Below are 17,160 nucleotides of genomic sequence, written 5' to 3'. Positions count from 1 at the left end.
GGAGAGGGGGGAAAACATCAGCTCCTTGGAGGACAACAAATAAATAATAAATAAATACGCAGGGCATTTTCACCCAGACTTGAAACTGATGCAGGTAGCCATCAAAAGTCTGTTTGCCTTAGGAAGACAGTCTAACCTTGCCTTAATAGCAGGATCAGTACCAGCTTGATAAGGAGATTCAGCCATGTGTGTAGCTGCCTGCCAGGCAGACTGGCCAGTTGCTGAGCCCATTGTGGGCGATGGGTATGTCGTATGCAAGGGTTTTTCGGAGAAAGAAGAAATGCCAAAGAGCACATAGCCCATTTTACAAAATGGCCGCGGGGACAGTTGGGGGGTGGGGTTCAAACTGCCAAATTAGCCACCCCTCCTGCTGCCAAGTCACGTGGAAGGGAGACACCCTGTTGAAATGGACAGATATCTGAAGAAATCAATGGAAAGAAAAGCTTGTGGCTCGAAGGTGGGGAAGAGAGAAGTACGAAGACAAACAAACAAACCTGAAACCAATTTCAAGCCAGTATTTAGATAAACAGCAATAATGCAAAGCAGCCCTGCATGTGAGCCCCTTTCTATGCAGGGCAGTGGTGCTCCATTGCTATTAGGGGAGCAATTATCCTCTCAGCTATGTCTGAGTTCCTGCAGGCCAATGGGAATGAAGTAGCCAGTTCTTATCGCCCATCTTTCCCGGGCTGCTGGCAGCTCCCGTAAATTAAACTGCCCAAGCAGAGCTATAAAAAACGCTGTCTCAGCAAGCCTGGAAACCTGCAGCTGATTGAGGAATCAGCCTCTCACTTATTCAACAAGTTGCTACCCAGCTTTGCCAGCGATGATGCGTCATAAAGACCTATGCATGGAGGCTGCATCAAAAACATACCACCACCAACCAAGACACCTGTAGGGAGTGTACCAAAAGTCTACCTACTCCAGCATTCTGATCCCAAAGGTAGACAGCCGGAAGCAGCCGGCAAGCAAGGCATGAAAGCAGGAGTGTGCTCCAGTTCTTTGGCCCCCAGAGAATGCCATTCAAAAATATGCTGCGCCCGACAGTGGAAGTACCATTTTGCTCCAATGGCCAACAGCTGTGGATAGAGTGCCCCCGTCCATGAACTGGTTTACTCTCTTTCAAAAGCAAGGGTAGGAGATTCATTCAATGTTTTTGGATTCATGGCCAATGGCCAGGGGTGATGGGAGGTGTTTTCCAGCAACATCTAGAGAGCCACAGAGGGTTTCCCCTTCAAAGTCAGTATTTGCCTCCACATCTCATGCCAGTGAACACAAATTAACCAAATTTCCCGAATCTGCTGCCCAGTTTCACCAGGGTCACATCCACACCATGCATTTAAAACACTACATGGCCGCCACAAAAGAATCATGGGGAATGCTGTTTGCTCCTCACAGAGCTCCAATCCCCTGCACACTTCACAAACTACAGTTTGGAGGAACCTTTGGAGGAGGCAAATTAAAACCTTTGGTGTTTTAATTGTATGGTGCACATGTCACCACTGAGTTATAATTTTGTGAGAAAGGACAAAAATATTATCTTTCCACACCATGCATCCTTTAATAATTATTTAACATGCCTCCCTGAATTCATCCTCCTCTGCACACAAAAAAAAACCCTAATAAAAGCCCTGAACACTTTGGGTTTTTGTTTAAGTTTTCGGTATGTATGTATGGATATATGTATGCATGTATATAAGGTGCTCTAGCCTCTTGATTCATTTTTGCTGCATTTTTCCGTACCTTTCACAGATCCACGGTGTACTTTTTAAGAAGATGGGGCAACCAGCACAGTATTCTAAACGTGGCTGCACCAGGGATGTGTGTAAAAGTTATTATGATATAGGCAGTTTCATTTTCAGTCATTTTCCTAATAATCCCTAACATGGATTTTGCTCTTTTCATTTCCATTGCAAACAGCAGTTCCAGAAAACAATTCTGTTTATGGGCAGTTCCTTGTTTCATTTCCAGTAACATTTATCCACTGAATCTGCCATTGGAAAGGAAAGATCAGTTGCAAAGGGACGGGGGGAAGTTTCTTAATCCCTTTGCCTCAAGACTGTTTTTACTGTTGCTGGAGAAAACATACAAGTGGGAGCAGAGAAGGCCCACCAACAGAACCTTCTGCTTGGATTATGAGACCTAATTATTTTCTCTCAGTCTCAAACTACAAGAACTCAGAGCCATCAGTGAATTTACAAGTCAGACAATATAAAGTCACATCCAGGATGGCTCTAACTTCAGAGTTTGCAAACATTGTTTTTGGCGCAGGATGCAAGGAGTAGATGGGCTTTTGGAATAATCTGGCAGGACCAGTGGCATAGCGTGGGGGGTGCAGGGGGGGCTGGCCGCACCAGGCGCAACATCGGGGGGGGCACGCCAAAGAGCCTCGGGCGCAGGCTGTAACAGAGCCCCATGTCTCGCGGAACCGACGAGCTGTGCGCGCGTCCGGGCTGAAGGCGTCCGGCAGGCAGCGGCTCTCAGCGCTCGCCGCAGAGGGCGTGCCAGGCAGCCCCTCCTCACAGCCCCGCCGCTGCTGCTGCAGCGGCTGGGCCATGTTGCATTTTCCTCACCTCTCTGCCCTCCTCCTCCTCCGGGCAAGCGGCGTCGTTTGGGCGGCAGCGCCAGCGGCAACTCGCCTCAGATCACCTGACACGGACCCGCCGCCGTGGCTACCTTACCGTAAGTACCCCAGCCCAGGCGGCAGCAAGAAGAAGCTGGCAGCGGCGGCAGGTTAGGGGTTAGGGGCACAAATTACTTGCCTTGGCCCGGGTGCTGACAACCCACACTACACCGCTGGGCAGGACTATTTTTATGTTAGGAGGATGCTGGCTGGGATTGCCAGTCATCAGAAGATGGGGATCTGGTGTCCTACACAATCCCTCATTACAAGCTACTACCCTCTGTCCCTACAGCCAGCCCTTTCCCACTTTCCCAATTCTCACTTAGAGAAGTCCCAAATCCTTTCAAGATGGTGGATCTGGGACAACAACATAAATACGGCACAATAAGCAGGTGCATAACTGTTAGGATCATTCCTGCAATTCTGGATGAAGGATTTGGGATACAGTCACACAGAGTTTTTGTGCGAATTCTTCTTCTTGCAGAACATACACACAAACACACAGAGCTGTGACTACAGAGAGTTTGATTCAAATCAGACAATCTGGGATTAGTTCCTTAATAGGAAGATGCGAGGGTTCAAGCCAAGCCCGGCAGCCCCCCTTCTGATCAAAGGACTCCATTGGCTGTCCCTTTAGAACAGGGCTGGGGAACGTTTGACCCTTTGGGTACTGCTAAACTACAACTCCCATCAGCCCCAGCATGTGCAGCCCATAGCCAAGAATGATGGGAGCAATAGTTTAGCAACAACTGGGGAGCCAAAAGTTCCCTACACCTGCTATAGAAGGCAGGAAAAACACTCTTCCTGTGTACAGAGATACTTTCCTTTATTACCACTACTGTACTTTCAACCTGTTCCAGGGTTTGAAAAAGAGGTCAAGAGGCTGTGCCATGCCTCCAATTAAGCCTTGGCCACATATTCCCCTGCAAGGCCCATCCAGGAGGACCCAGGTGCTGGTTAATCTCCAGCCTCTGACTCACAGACCCCGGGGCGGGGGGAGCAGAGCGCATTCTGCAACCTTATGCCAGGGGCTTGGTGCGCACGTTCCAGTCGATTATGTGCAATGATGAGAGCTGACAGCCGCTAGTTGCCGGCTGTAAATGCTCAGAAGTGCGATCTGGTACCAGAGCACCCAAAACAAAGTGCATTTCTAATAAATCTCCCCTCTCCTCGCCTTGCTCTTTCTTTCGAAGCTTGCTGCATACCAATTCTCTGGGGCTGGTGGCTTTTTTGAAACGTCAATCAGAGAGGATCAAAGGGAAAGCTGGAGAAGTCATTTTACACCCTTATAATTCCTCCTGATTAACACATCTGCTCAGACAGAGGTTTATGGCTGGGAAGGAGGGAGAGAGGGAGAGAAAGAAAGAGAGAGAAGATGGAATCAGGGCATCAAAGACAGCCTGGCACAGCTGTCTAGGGGATTCTGTTCATACAGCAGATCCGAGCGCTAGCTGGGAAAGGCGGGCAGGGGGGAGATAGAATCATGTCATCCTTAATGCTGCAGCTGGGGTTCAGACTCCCCCCTCCCCAGACACTCTCTGGAAACATGAAGCTTATTGCGTCTACGTTACTACAGGTAGCTAAGAGACAGAAAAATGAAGTGATGGGGGAAGGATGAAACACAGGGCATTCAGCACTGCTAACTGATGCACCAATAGTCCTAATTCTACATCTTCAGCCTTGGATTCTAAAGCAAGTGTAGGGGACCTGTGGGCCCCAGATGTGGCTGAACTATGACTCCCACCATCTCTGATCACTGATCAGGCTGGCTGGGGATGATGGGAGGTGGAGTCTAATAATTTCCAGAGGGCTGCAGGTTCCCAATTTCTTTGTCCTGCTGTACAAGGCATAGCATCCTTCCATTGCTACCCCTATACATACATACACACACATCACTTTTAATTTGCAAAGTACTTTACAACGCCAGCCACGTTCTCGCAGGAGACATTTGTGAGAACGTTCACTTACCTCCACTTTAGAAAATGGAAATGGAGATTTAGAGATAAAGACTTGCCTAGGACCACACAAAGAGTCCACAATAGAGGTTAAACATGAGCCCAGCTCTCCCAGACTCAAAGCCTCCAGAACCTGGGTCAACTAACCGTCCCCTGGGTTCACAGACTCCTACAGTGAGAGGCTCATGACCTCATAATGGAGGAAGCTCATGACATCACAATGAGGGAAGAAGAAGAAGAGTTTGGATTTGATATCCCACCTTTCACTGCCTTTAAGGAGTCTCAAAGCGGCTAACATTCTCCTTTCCCTTCCTCCCCCACAACAAACACTCTGTGAGGTGAGTGGGGCTGAGAGACTTCAAAGAAGTGTGACTGGCCCAAGGTCACCCAGCAGCTGCAGGTGGAGGAGTGGAGACGTGAACCCGGTTCCCCAGATTACGAGACTACCACTCTTAACCACTACACCACACTGGCTCTCATGAGGGAGGCTCATGTTGCAACAAGCAGATCAACAGCAGACTGGGCAGAAGGGTAGATGTCATTTTTCTATCTATATCTCACAGTTTTGCCAATTAACTTCCAACCTTATGCACGCTTACATTGCATTAGGGTCCCACTGAGCTTAGTAGTGTCTGATCTGTGGGTGAACATGCATGGGACTGGCCCATAAAATGTTTACCTGCAGAGGTTCCTTGGCACTCTCTGCAAATGTCCCTGGCAAGACAAATTGAGGCTCACAACTGTGAAGTCATGAATTTATATAATTATTTTGATTGACAACCATGAAATCAAGATTCACAACAGGTTAATTGATACCTCTTGATGTTCCAAGCACAAGTTGGGTGAGAGAGGGTCAGTATTATACAAAGAAAATCAAGACAGCAACACAAGTTCAGCTCTCAACTCAGCCATGGACCCTATCAACACTCATAGACCTGTGACTATTTTGCAGCCTCAGTCCCCCATCTGTTAAAAAGGAATGGTGTGTCTACTTTACAGGGCTCTTAGGGTCATCAGAAGGAAATGCAGTTATTTACACTGTGCCATAGCAAGGACTGTAGATATGAACTAAACAATTTCAAAACTCTGTCTTGAGCTAACCCAAATGCTACAACCTGCATAAATTAAGCAAAGCCATGTGCATACATCTGCATCATATATTCTGCTTTTACAGTGGTACCTCGGGTTAAGAACTTAATTCGTTTTGGACGTCCATTCTTAACCTGAAACTGTTCGTAACCTGAGGTACCACTTTAGCTAATGGGCCTCCTGCTGCCACAGCGCAATTTCTGTTCTCATCCTGAAGCAAAGTTCTTAACCCGAGGTACTATTTCTGGGTTAGCGGAGTCTGAAACCTGAAGCGTCTGAAACCTGAAGCGTCTGTAACCTGAGGTACCACTGTACTAATCACAGAAATGGACAAAGTTGTGAAGATCCTGCTTAGCTTCTCTTGTAGCTTCAAATATCTTGCAATGCACTATCCTTACGCTCACATGTCAGCCCAAGAGGGCTGGAAATCAATAAAACCCCAAATCTTTTAATTCCAAATTCTTCACTCTTTATAAAACTCCATGTGGATAAGGAGTTATTGCAGAAGCCATAGCCACCTGGCTAGATCTAATTCAGCCATCACATGAAAGGATGAGACCTCTGCATTGACAAAACATAGTTTGCAATCAGCAAACCAGAATGAGAAAATGTGATTTGAAATGGCATTGCATGGTGTCTGAATCAGTTACATACACTCCACCTCCAGAGGCTCTGACATGGCATATACACATACATACTTTTATTTGCATCCCACCTTGTCACAGTTCAAGCCAAGCTCAAGGCAGCTTACAAATGGAAAACAAAGCAGACAAGCAGTTCTAAACCATAGTTTAGAATAAAGCTCAAGCCATGGTTTGGATTAGTACAATTCATGGTTTGAGGGGATGCTAGAATTAAGCATCACTCTACACAAGGATACATGTGCCCATGAGGTGAATTCTGGTGTGTACAGTACAACTGACCCATGTTGTGTTGGGAATAAGTGGGACTCACCTGAACAACAGAGCTTTGTGATCCATAGAGCAACCACTGTTCCAGCATTTGTACAGTTCTAGGGACGGTGAAACTGAAGAGGTTATGCAGTGACAATTTTAAAGGTACCCTCATTCCATCATCTAAGATGTCAGGTTGCACAATCACACAGCCAGAGAAGACACACAACACAATAAATCTAAAATCAAGTCAGATTATAAATCTGTAGAAGATTGTGACAACACAACACTACCAGTTCAGTATGTTTTCAGCATGGTTCAGTCTGAATCATGAAAAAGGTTGGCTTTAAAAGGCACATATTGGCTAGTATCCTTGACAACTGTACCAACCCATCAGCCTCCACTCACTGACTTGCTGATATTTGTGTACAACCAGTTGATGATCCCACGGTGACCACCGCTGTGGGTTATGGTTTCTTCCTGTACACAAAGAGCCTTTAGTAGTTTTAACAAAGAGACCCACTGCTCTAATTTGTCATATTCTGGACTCATGTTCTGAACTGTAATCTCTCTTACCTCTGTGCCCTGCACTGTCCCACTAAACAGCAGCCTAGTGACCCATCCACAATACAGAGCAATGTTTGGTCCTCCATCCTTTTTTTAAAAAAGGATTTTATTGTGTTACAAAACAAGCAAATAAACAAGGGAAAATACATATTGCATCTCCCTTTTCGATTCATAGTCTGGACCCCCTAATCTCTTGCAGTGCCAATACAAATAAAGGACCTACTCACGTGATGCTGACACAAATCCTACACTAACACTATGCAAGAACATTAACCCCAATCTCCCTCCCTCCCCTTTCTTTTCCTCCAATTGCATGATGTCTATGACAACAGTGTCTCATACTGAACAGAAACGAACTGTGAAACAGACTCCTCCATCTCTATTTGAGCATCACTACCAAAAAGAATAGTGCCCCTTTCAACCACTCTACGCTCTCCAAGGTCCTGAACTAACCAACACTTTCATCTCAGTATAGGCCAATCTTATGTTTGAGCTGTGGTCAAATTTTAGGGCTCTCCACTATTCCACTATTTACAACTTCTGTTGAAACTAGCAAATACTGATATGCCTGTGTGTGGATGCTGGCTCTCCTGTTTCTTCCCCATCATCTTTTCCTTCAGTCTCTGTTCCACATTCCTCTGCTCCACCTATACAGACTCGATCATGCTACAACAACAGGGGCTGCCTCCAGGATCTCTCTAGTCAATACTGTGAGAGTCAGGACATTAATAATGTGTTGCAGTTACACAACTGAAGTTGCCATAAACAGCCAGGGAGAGGCAACGTGGCCGTGATGAGTGTAGCAACTGGTGCGGGAGTGGGTTGCCATTCTGGCATTTGGCCTGTTCGAGAAACACACAAAGGGAGGCAGGAAAGAGAGCCTACATTTCCTAGCGACTTTCTGTGCTTCATACTTTGAAAATGATGGCAGAAAGCACGATCTTAGCTCACCAGCTGTACTCCTAATAAGGGTTGGCATCTCTCAATTATGCTGTGCTCAGAACCAAGAGAGGCAACTCACGAAGCATCTCCTTCTGAGAAGGTTTTCTCACAGAGCTTTGACAGGCACTCATCGGGGATTCTGTAGGTATAGGAACACCCTGTCATAGAGCAGGGGTGTGGACTACTAGTCAATCCATTGGACTTCTTCCAAATCTAGAGCAGCACAAGAGGCACACACACCCCCTGCAAAATGGGAACAATAATGGCAGCCTGTTTTATAAGTTGGTGCTTCTGTACAGATTGCTGCAATAATGCAGGTGGAGCAGTTAGAAAAGGCACTGCTCAAATACCATATATTTTATTATTTTTATTTCTATTTGTACTAGCCAAGACTGGAAGGGACCGATCCTCTCAGCTGCCTGTCACCCTGGCTATCAAAAGTCAGCAGCTCAAATACCCCTGGTGCTGTTCTCTGCAAAACAATTTATTCTCTGAGCCTTGAAAATCACATAGAGAGGAAGTGGGAAAATGTTATTCTTCCAACTTCCTGCTTCAGCTCTAGGGAGAAAAGGGTAACCGTCTTCATCACCTCATGACTAAGAGAATTGTGGGGGGGGGGGGATGACCACTCAGGGTTTTTACTGGCATCAGGGAAGGACCATTGTGCCCGTGAGCACCATGTTGGTGGCCACTGCTTTAAACAAGCCTTGTAAATAACTTGAGATAAGTGCCTGGCTTGAGATAAATAACTTGAGATAAGTGCTCATCCACATGCTAGTCAAAAGTGGCACACTGGTAACATAATCCAATCAGCTCTCCTCAATTCCACACACATTTCCCTAACTAGCAAACAATCTTTTCTCGACAGAACCTATCGATATTAGAGGCTGTTTTCAGGTAAGAGTCAGAAAACTGTGATGAGCTTCCACCACAGGTTAAAATGACCCAGGGAACACTTCCTTGAAGGAAAGTTGGGATCTTATTTTGAGTGCTTGCCACAGTGAAATCCACAACAAACCTCCTTCCTTTGAGGTTTTTAAGCAGAGGTTGGATGGCCAACTGTCATGGATGCTTCAGTTGAGATTCCTACATTGCAGGGGGTTGTAGAAAACCCTTGGGGGTCGCTTCCAATTCTACAATTCTATGATTCTATGAAATCCATCAGAAGCTGCAGGAGCCAACCTGTATGTGAAGGATCTCCAGGATCTGTCCAACTGCTCAGTCCCAAGTCTTGTTTACATGGCAACCCTCAGGCATGGGAAATCAATAGCAGGGATGGGGAACCAGCACCCTTCCAGATGTTGCTGCACTACAAGTCTCCATTGTCCCCAACCACTGGCTGTGTAGCCGAGAGTTGGGAGTCCAAGAGCATCCGCAGGGGAACTACTGATTCCCCCCACTCCCTGCTCAATGTATTCCATAATGCACAGCGTCAAAATCTCTGGAGAATGGCATTCTGGGAAACGTTCCCACAGTGCCAGGTGGCTGAGAGAAGGCAAGAGCAACTGTCAGCAGAACAGAGGGATAAATATGCTCCCCTTTGCGAGGCACCCTATAGATCATGGGGGCACACTGATGTAAACAGGGACTCTGTGTACACAGCACAGCAGCTGTTTGCCTCCCTTGAAGACGAGTGCAGGGAAGAGACCTTCAAAGACACAATGGTGGGTGATGATGCCTCGACTCCGAGCTGAAAAGTAACTGTCAGCTCCTGCACTCTGAGTCACCAGCCAGGCAGCTCATTAAAACGTCAGCCCCTGCCAAACTCCGATGCCACAAATGGAAGTGAGTGCAGCGGGGGAATGGGGAGAGGGGCGGGGGAAGTGGGGTGGGGGTAATCTAGCAAGCATTGTTTCAGCCTGCGTGTGTCATTAACTCATTTTTAAAAGGCTGCTAAGAGGAATGAGCAGAAACGCCCCTGAGTGGGAGTTTGAGTGCTATGGAGCTCTTTTTATAAGAAAGAGAGGGGGGGAAACAAAGAGCAATGCCCTAGTGGGTTAAAAAAGAAAAAACAATGGGGAGGGAATGAGCAGAACAATGTTCTTCTTCCATCCCCGACTCTGCCTGCTGACTCCTCATGGTGCTTCGCTGCTCCACACTGTCCTTGTACGTAAGCCAACTCAAAGCGGGTTGAGGGTCAAGATCACCATCACTATCCTGGGCTAGGGCTCTCTGTCAGTTCCCAACATGTGTTCTAGGTCACTCTGCCATTCCACACGGCTCCACAATGAGGAAAATGCAATAGACCAGGCATGTCCAACAGGTAGAGCGTGATCTGCCAGTAGATCACTGGACGTCTGAGGTAGATCACAGGCTCCCCCCAAAGAAGCTGAACAACTTTGGTTCCCCTAAAAAAAGCTCAATACCGTATTTTTCGCCCTATAGGACGCACCAGCCCATAGGATGCACTGGCCCATAGGACACACCTAGTTTTTTGGGGGGGAAATAAGGGAAAAAAATTTCTTCTCCCCCCCCCCCAGCCGCGGATATCTGGCCGAAGCGCGGGGCGCTCTGCTTCGGTGTGCCCCGCGCTCCGGGCAGCAGGCTGCTATACGCAGCCTAGGGAGCCCTGTGGGAACTCCTGCGGGCTCCCCAGGCTTGCTGATAGTTTCCTGAAACCTGGAGAGCGAGAGGGGTCGGTGCGCACCAACCCCTCTCGCTCTCCACGCTTCAGCGAAAGCCTGCATTTGCCCCATAGGACGCACACAGATTTCCCCTTCATTTTTTCGTCCTATAGGGCGAAAAATACGGTATTTTACCTCCTTAACAACTTTCTTTCCTCCTTCCTAAATAAAGCTCAACAACTTTGACCTTAACTCTGTGAATAGATCGCAGTCTCCTGGGAGTTGGCTACCCCTGCAAAAGACCATCTGTCCACTGTCGCTGATCTTCCCTTGCAATCAGTGGTGTGCAGTCAGTGGACTAGGGAACTAGGTTAGTCCCCTAAATGTTCCCCTGGGCTTCCTTCCCAAAGCCTGTGAAGTTTCAGCCCGGCTTAAGGTGGGAGGTGTGATGCTCACACAGGGTCCAAGAGCCTCCTGCCACCTTCCCAAAGCCCACCCAGCTTTGGGCAGAAGGCAGGAGGGCTCCAGCATCCCACCAGAGGCCTGACACCTTCTTCCCAAAGCCCAGGAAGCTTCTGCACAGCTTAGGGAGGCAGGCACGATTCTCATGCGTGTAACATCAGGACATTGTGATGTCAGCTCCGCCCCCCAATTGTCCTTACAAGCTGGTGCCTCTGGCCCTAACAGTTCCCCTACAAAAAAATATCACTGCATGCCACTGCTTATAATGCACAGCTGCAGCCACACTTTACCACAGGAAGCAGTGGCAAATGCATGTCTGATGCATAACACGAGACAAGGAGCTGCAGTCAGTCCCAGTTTTCTGGCAAGCACAAATTTATAATGCACATAACTGAGCACATAACCTCATTTTTTTAAGGTTTTGAACCTTCTCATGGGTGCTCCCCAAATTTGCAGTGTACATTCAGGCCACCATCTGCGCAGAATGACAACAGGCCTGGCTGCGTTCTTTACTGATTGAGCTGGCACCCAAAAGCAGCACCCCAGGAGCTGATGGGCTGATGTGGAAAAAGCTTTCCCCCTCCTCACACATGCTGATCTTCTGTTTCAAATCGTGGCTGCAGTATGTTTGTTGTTTGTTTTTATTTTTTTAAAAAAACCTCCTGAAAAATATATTAGTGTTGGCTGTCATGTAATTTAGGGGGTGGCCTCAAGCAAGCTTAAATGAGAGTCTGGGGTGGAGAGTTCATTCCAGGAGGTCGAAAGGAAAAAGTTAAAAGGAAAATTGACGTCAAGTTAGAGTGTGCCTTTGCTGCCTCCTTGGCTGAGATCTGCTAACTGTTTGTTACATTTATATCCTGTCTCTCTTTCAAAGTAAGCCAGGTTGGCGTATAATAGTCAATCCCTGAGGGGCAGGTTAGGTCCAGAAAACATAAGAGGAGCCTGCTGACTCTGGCCAGTGACCCATCTCCTGCAGAATCCTGTACTCACAGTGGCCACCCAGATGCCTGTGGCAAACCTGCAAGAGCCCTCTCCCCTCCTGAGGTTTCCAGAAACTGGCATTCAGAAGCATTGGAAGATAGCTATTACACCTAATAGCCATTGCTAGCCGTCTCCTCTGTGAATTTGTCTAATCCTTTTTTAAAGCCAGAGATGAGCCTTAAAGCTGCACAAACAGCCAACTGCCCCCCTCTTTCCAGTCAACTTGTTTTTATAAAACTGGTCCTCTGGAAGGTTTTAAGGCAGGCATAGGCAAACTCGGCCCTCCAGGTGTTTTGGGACTACAACTCCCAACATCCCTGACCACTGGTCCTGTTAGCTAGGGATCATGGGAGTGGTAGTCCCAAAACATCTGGAGGGCCGAGTTTGCCTATGCCTGTTTTAAGGGATTGATTTCTAGTTAAAATACTTTCATTAATTAAATACACTAAAGGTGGCTTGCAACCTTCAGGCTTGAGTGAATCTCAGCTAGTAGAGATGGCTTTGACATGCCTGCATTGCAGGGGGTGGACTAGATGACCCTTGGGGTCCCTCCCAACTCTACAATTCTATGGTTCTATGATCAAGGGCTCTTCTCCCTCTGCACCTTCAGTTACGTCAGAGTTTAGCTATGGAACAGGTTAAGGAAGAATCCCCATTAACCTCTGCTACAGGTGTCCAAGACACAAAGGGCACAAATTTCCAGGCGCCTCTCAAGTCACGAAACTGTGAACCTTAGATCTGAGCCGGCCTCGTTGTGTGATGCATCTTCTAGAACCAGGAAAGTGGAATGAGGGAGATTCTAGATCTGAACATTTGTGAGGTGGCTGTTGGAAGAGACCAGAAGGCAGCTTCTGCTCCCACCCAGGCTGTGAAAGGTTTGCAGCCAGAATCAAAAGACTGGGGAGAGAAACCTCCTATTATTTACAGCAATAAATGGAAGCACAAAGCCCACACTGCAGGTGAGCCTGCATTCAAGCGTGAGCCCAGCCCACACCATCCGCTGCCGCCGGGGTTAGCTCAGCTGTTTCCTTGAGGATGCCAACTATGCAAGCTTCTGGTGTTGTGCGAAGGAGGGAAGGAAATGCAGGAGCGCAGGGAAATATTCCAGGAACAATGCCTGTGATTCTTCTAGGCAACTCTGCTGAATGAAATCCTTGCCTTTTGTCAGCTAGTGGAGATGGCTTTCCAGCTATGTGGACTTTTGTTTATCCTTCAAGGAAAGGACATTAAACAGAGGAGAGGGTGGATGTCAGCCATCTGTGTTCATTTTCCTTTTTAAAAAAGTGAGTAACATAAAAGTGTATATAGAAGCTCACTTTTAACACTCATTTAAGTTGTCCATTATTTTTTAAAAAATATAACCGCATTGTACTCACAATCAGAACTGCTCTAAAGCTATCAGGGGAAAGATTTCCTCGCACCCCTTCAGTGTCTGCCTTCTGCAGTATGGGGTTCTAATAAGATCTGTGCCAAAATGGGACAATTTTCCTGAACACACCCATTTCTGGCAACTTCTTTGGGATTGAAACGGCCTCCTGATGAAGCATGTGAAAACAATATTTCTGGAATCAGGCACAGACTCAAAGGAGAGTTACTGGCCACTCAGCGAATCCACTAGAGGCACAATTTAGAAATGACCCATCCAAATAATAGACACGGATTGAAAAGAAGACCTATGGGGTGCCCATGGGAAACTAGTCCCAAAGCCATGGGGCAAGAAGAAAGCAAATTAGAACATACTGACAGATTGCTGGATGATTTGTATAGCCATAACAAGAAGCCCCTTTCTTCATAAATGTTGGTGTTAGAATTCCTGATCTGTAGTAACTTAGCTGTGGATTTGTACTTCTAAATGGAGGTCTAAATGGAATGTGTGGCACCTACCATGCAGGAAAGTCTCTGCCCAAAGGAAGCTACAGTCGGAGGCTGACAAGAAGGAAGGTGTCAGCGTGAGGAAGAGACGGGTGTGGAGCAGAGAGGCAATTTGCACAAAAGCCTTTCCAGGAAATCAAAACTTGGGACACAGGCTTGTATCTGACATCAGAGTAGACCTACTGAAATGAATGAGCACAACTAACTGTGACCCATTACTCTGAATGAGTCTACGCCCTGCTCATGGGGTGCAGTTGGTAACTGGCTCTGCTTAATTTCCCAAGCCACCATTTTGCATCTGGCTTCCATGGATGCACCTCTGAGTTCTAAAAAAATAAAGCCGTTCCCGCAAGCTTAAAATCTGCCCACATCTGTCCTAAGCAAACCCACCACTGGCATTTTATCCACATCTGGGTCAGAAGGGACCCACCTACCCACAATTGTAGATATCCAGAAACCTTACATAAGCCCCTGCTGGACTCTTAATCTTTTACAGAGAAGTTTCAGAGTTAAAGTCCACAGCAGAAAGGAACTCTCCTCCTGCTGGTGGACTGTAGATGTTACTTGGGTGGGTTGAGGACATCATCATAAGATCTCCCCAGTTCACCATGACCATCCCTTCGGGTAGGCCAGGATCTTCCCTCAGGCAAACAGTCTCCAGAGAGCAGAATGCTTAAAAAACCGATTATATTTTCTGACAGGTGGAGGAAACTACATCTTATCAAATCAGACTCAAGAAGTACAAATTGCCTGGGGAAGCCCAAACACCCAGAAGAACAGCTCAGGAAATGAGAGTTGGCGTTCTCAATTGTGCTGTGCTCACAACAAGGGCAGTGAGCAGGAAGCAATAACAATTTGGAGTGTTTAGCAGACAGTGGAATTTTAATTCCAGTTCCCCCTTACTTAACCTGGCCAAAAGCAGGTATTCAAACTTCATTGCAAGCTTCCTGCCCATAATAATAATAATAATTTATTATTTATACCCTCTGGGTGGCTTCCAACAAAACACTAAAATACAATAACCTATTAAACATTAAAAGCTTCCCTAAACAGGGCTGCCTTCAGATGTCTTCTAAAAGTTTGGTAGTTATTTTTCTCTTTGACATCTGGTGGGAGGGTGTTCCACAGGGCGGGTGCCACTACCGAGAAGGCCCTCTGCCTGGTTCCCTGTAACTTGGTTTCTCGCAGCGCCAGAAGGCCCTCGGAGCTGGACCTCAGTGTCCGGGCAGAGCGATGGAGGTGGTATATCCTTCAGGTATACTGGACCGAGGCTGTTTAGGGCTTTAAAGGTCAGCACCAACGCTTTCAACTGTGCTCGGAATCAGCTACCTTTGACTCTCCATATGTTGTTGGACTTCACCTCCCAACATTCCCAGCCAGCATGGTCAATGAATGACAGGAGTTGCAATCCAGCAAAACCTCCAGAGGATCACAGGTTCCCCATCCCAGGTTTAACACCTTCTTTGGAACAGGATCTGTTTACCCTGGGCCGATGTCCTGCATAGTTACCTAAAGCCATGGAAAACTGGAGTCAAGATAGGTACTCTCTGGAAGTCACCAGCAACTTTCATCAAATACAACATTTCAGGGCTTTTCAGACTTAGCATCCAAAGTTTCAAGGCAAGTGGTGTGTGTGTGTGTGTGTGTGTGTGTGTGTGTGTGTGTGTCATAAAGCACCATTGTGATGAAATTGGAGACTCATGCACAAAAACTCAAGAACCTTCAGTAAAAGGGGGGAAAAGGTTTCAACATTTCTCTTTTATATATATATATATATATATATAATATTTATTCAAGTTTTAAAAGTTACAAAAAGGAACAATCAAAAAGGAAAATAACAAAAACATGAAAAATACACACAAACAATAATATATTAAAAAAAACAGATCAGACCTTTACATAGCTTTCTTTCCTTTACTTATTTCCTTGACCTCCTCACACCTCCCTTTTTCGTATTCTAGTTCAATTAGATGTTTCAGCAAATCCTTTCCATCTTTGTTTTTATCCTAATAATCTATCTTAATATACTGTAATTCTTGTCTTTCACCAATTAATAAATCAATTTTAACCTAATCCTTTATATCATTTCTGCTAAAACCCCATTACTTCATTCCAACAACCTTCTAACATTCCTTTAGTAACATTTCTCATGGAGGTTCCACACACACCTTCCCTATATCTCTGTGTTTGGAAAATAAAAAATATGGCAGGTTTGTTCACTTTAATCTGATCAGGATCAGCCCATCCTTCATTGTTCTGATGGCTTAAACCACAGATGGGGAACCAGTGCCTCAAGAAATTGTTGGATTGCAACTTCCATCATCCTTGATTACTGCCCATGCTGAGGCCCAAGTTCACCCGTCCTTACACAGAAATTATCCAAGATGCTGCTTTTGTGTTCTATGACGCCACTTTCAGTCTACAAAATCCTGAATGGCTTGGGTCCTGCACATTCCGCCACGGGCACTCTCTTGACTACACCTGTGGTAAGCTCACCTCTATGGTAAGTACAAGGGCTACCACATAACCATGTAAATACCTTCCTCTGGAGGTTTGCTGAAATACAAGTCCAAACAATTCCCAGAAATAAAGCAAGGTGCTTTTAAACTGAATTGTTCAAACCGAAAGGGCAGCAGACAAAAGTTAGGCTGTTCAGAATTTTGAGGAGGCTTGCTTGTACAGGGCTGGGAGGTCTGTGAAATTTGTTGGGTGGAGGAAATGGTTGGTCATGTTATATGGGGTTGTTTGACAGAACACCTCTCCTTTGTAGGTTTAGTGATTTGGGCTTTGCAGATTTGTCTGTGGGGGCTTCTCCTTCAGAGTTCGAATTTCTGAGGCTCAATATTGGACAATTTATGATGGTTTGTGAAAGATATAAGGCTGTAAAGGTGAAATATGATCACACTGTTGCCAGTAAAAGAAGTTCCTAGGAATCCTGCCTATCCAAAACGAGGATTTGTGGACTGCGTCAGGTTTCATTTGTTACTTGCCCTGGCCCCGTGAATAGGGAGAACAAGAAATCCAAAATAAAAATAGCACAAGTACCCAAAATCAAGACTCATCATATTCTTACCTCGACCAACTTTTTAGGAAGCTTTTTGCTGTGTATTGAGTCAAAGGATTTTATATCTGTATTATTATTGTCTGTATTTGCATTAGGGTAAAGTAACTGCCTTTTGGTTCCAGAGGGTACAGCTACTATTGGTTCATTTAAG

General features: G+C 46.2%; 1 protein-coding gene and 1 long non-coding RNA gene across 4 annotated transcripts in view; both read right to left on the bottom strand.

Annotated features, from left to right (window-relative positions):
* The window catches only part of AGAP2 (ArfGAP with GTPase domain, ankyrin repeat and PH domain 2), a 119,796-nt gene that overhangs the window by 40,093 nt on the left and 62,543 nt on the right, over positions 1-17,160 (bottom strand). The gene's annotated exons all lie outside the window — the stretch shown is intronic.
* On the bottom strand, positions 1,884-4,736 carry LOC309332459. Its single transcript, XR_014152086.1, has 2 exons — positions 4,589-4,736; positions 1,884-1,987 (listed from the first exon to the last, which is right to left on the bottom strand). It is a non-coding gene; the product is annotated as an uncharacterized lncRNA (long non-coding RNA).

This window comes from Podarcis erhardii, assembly GCF_964252035.2.
Source record: "Podarcis erhardii genome assembly, chromosome: 2".
Lineage (NCBI taxonomy): Eukaryota > Metazoa > Chordata > Lepidosauria > Squamata > Lacertidae > Podarcis > Podarcis erhardii.
The sequence above is the reverse complement of the archived record's forward strand: the minus strand, read 5'-3'. Positions and strand labels throughout refer to the sequence as shown.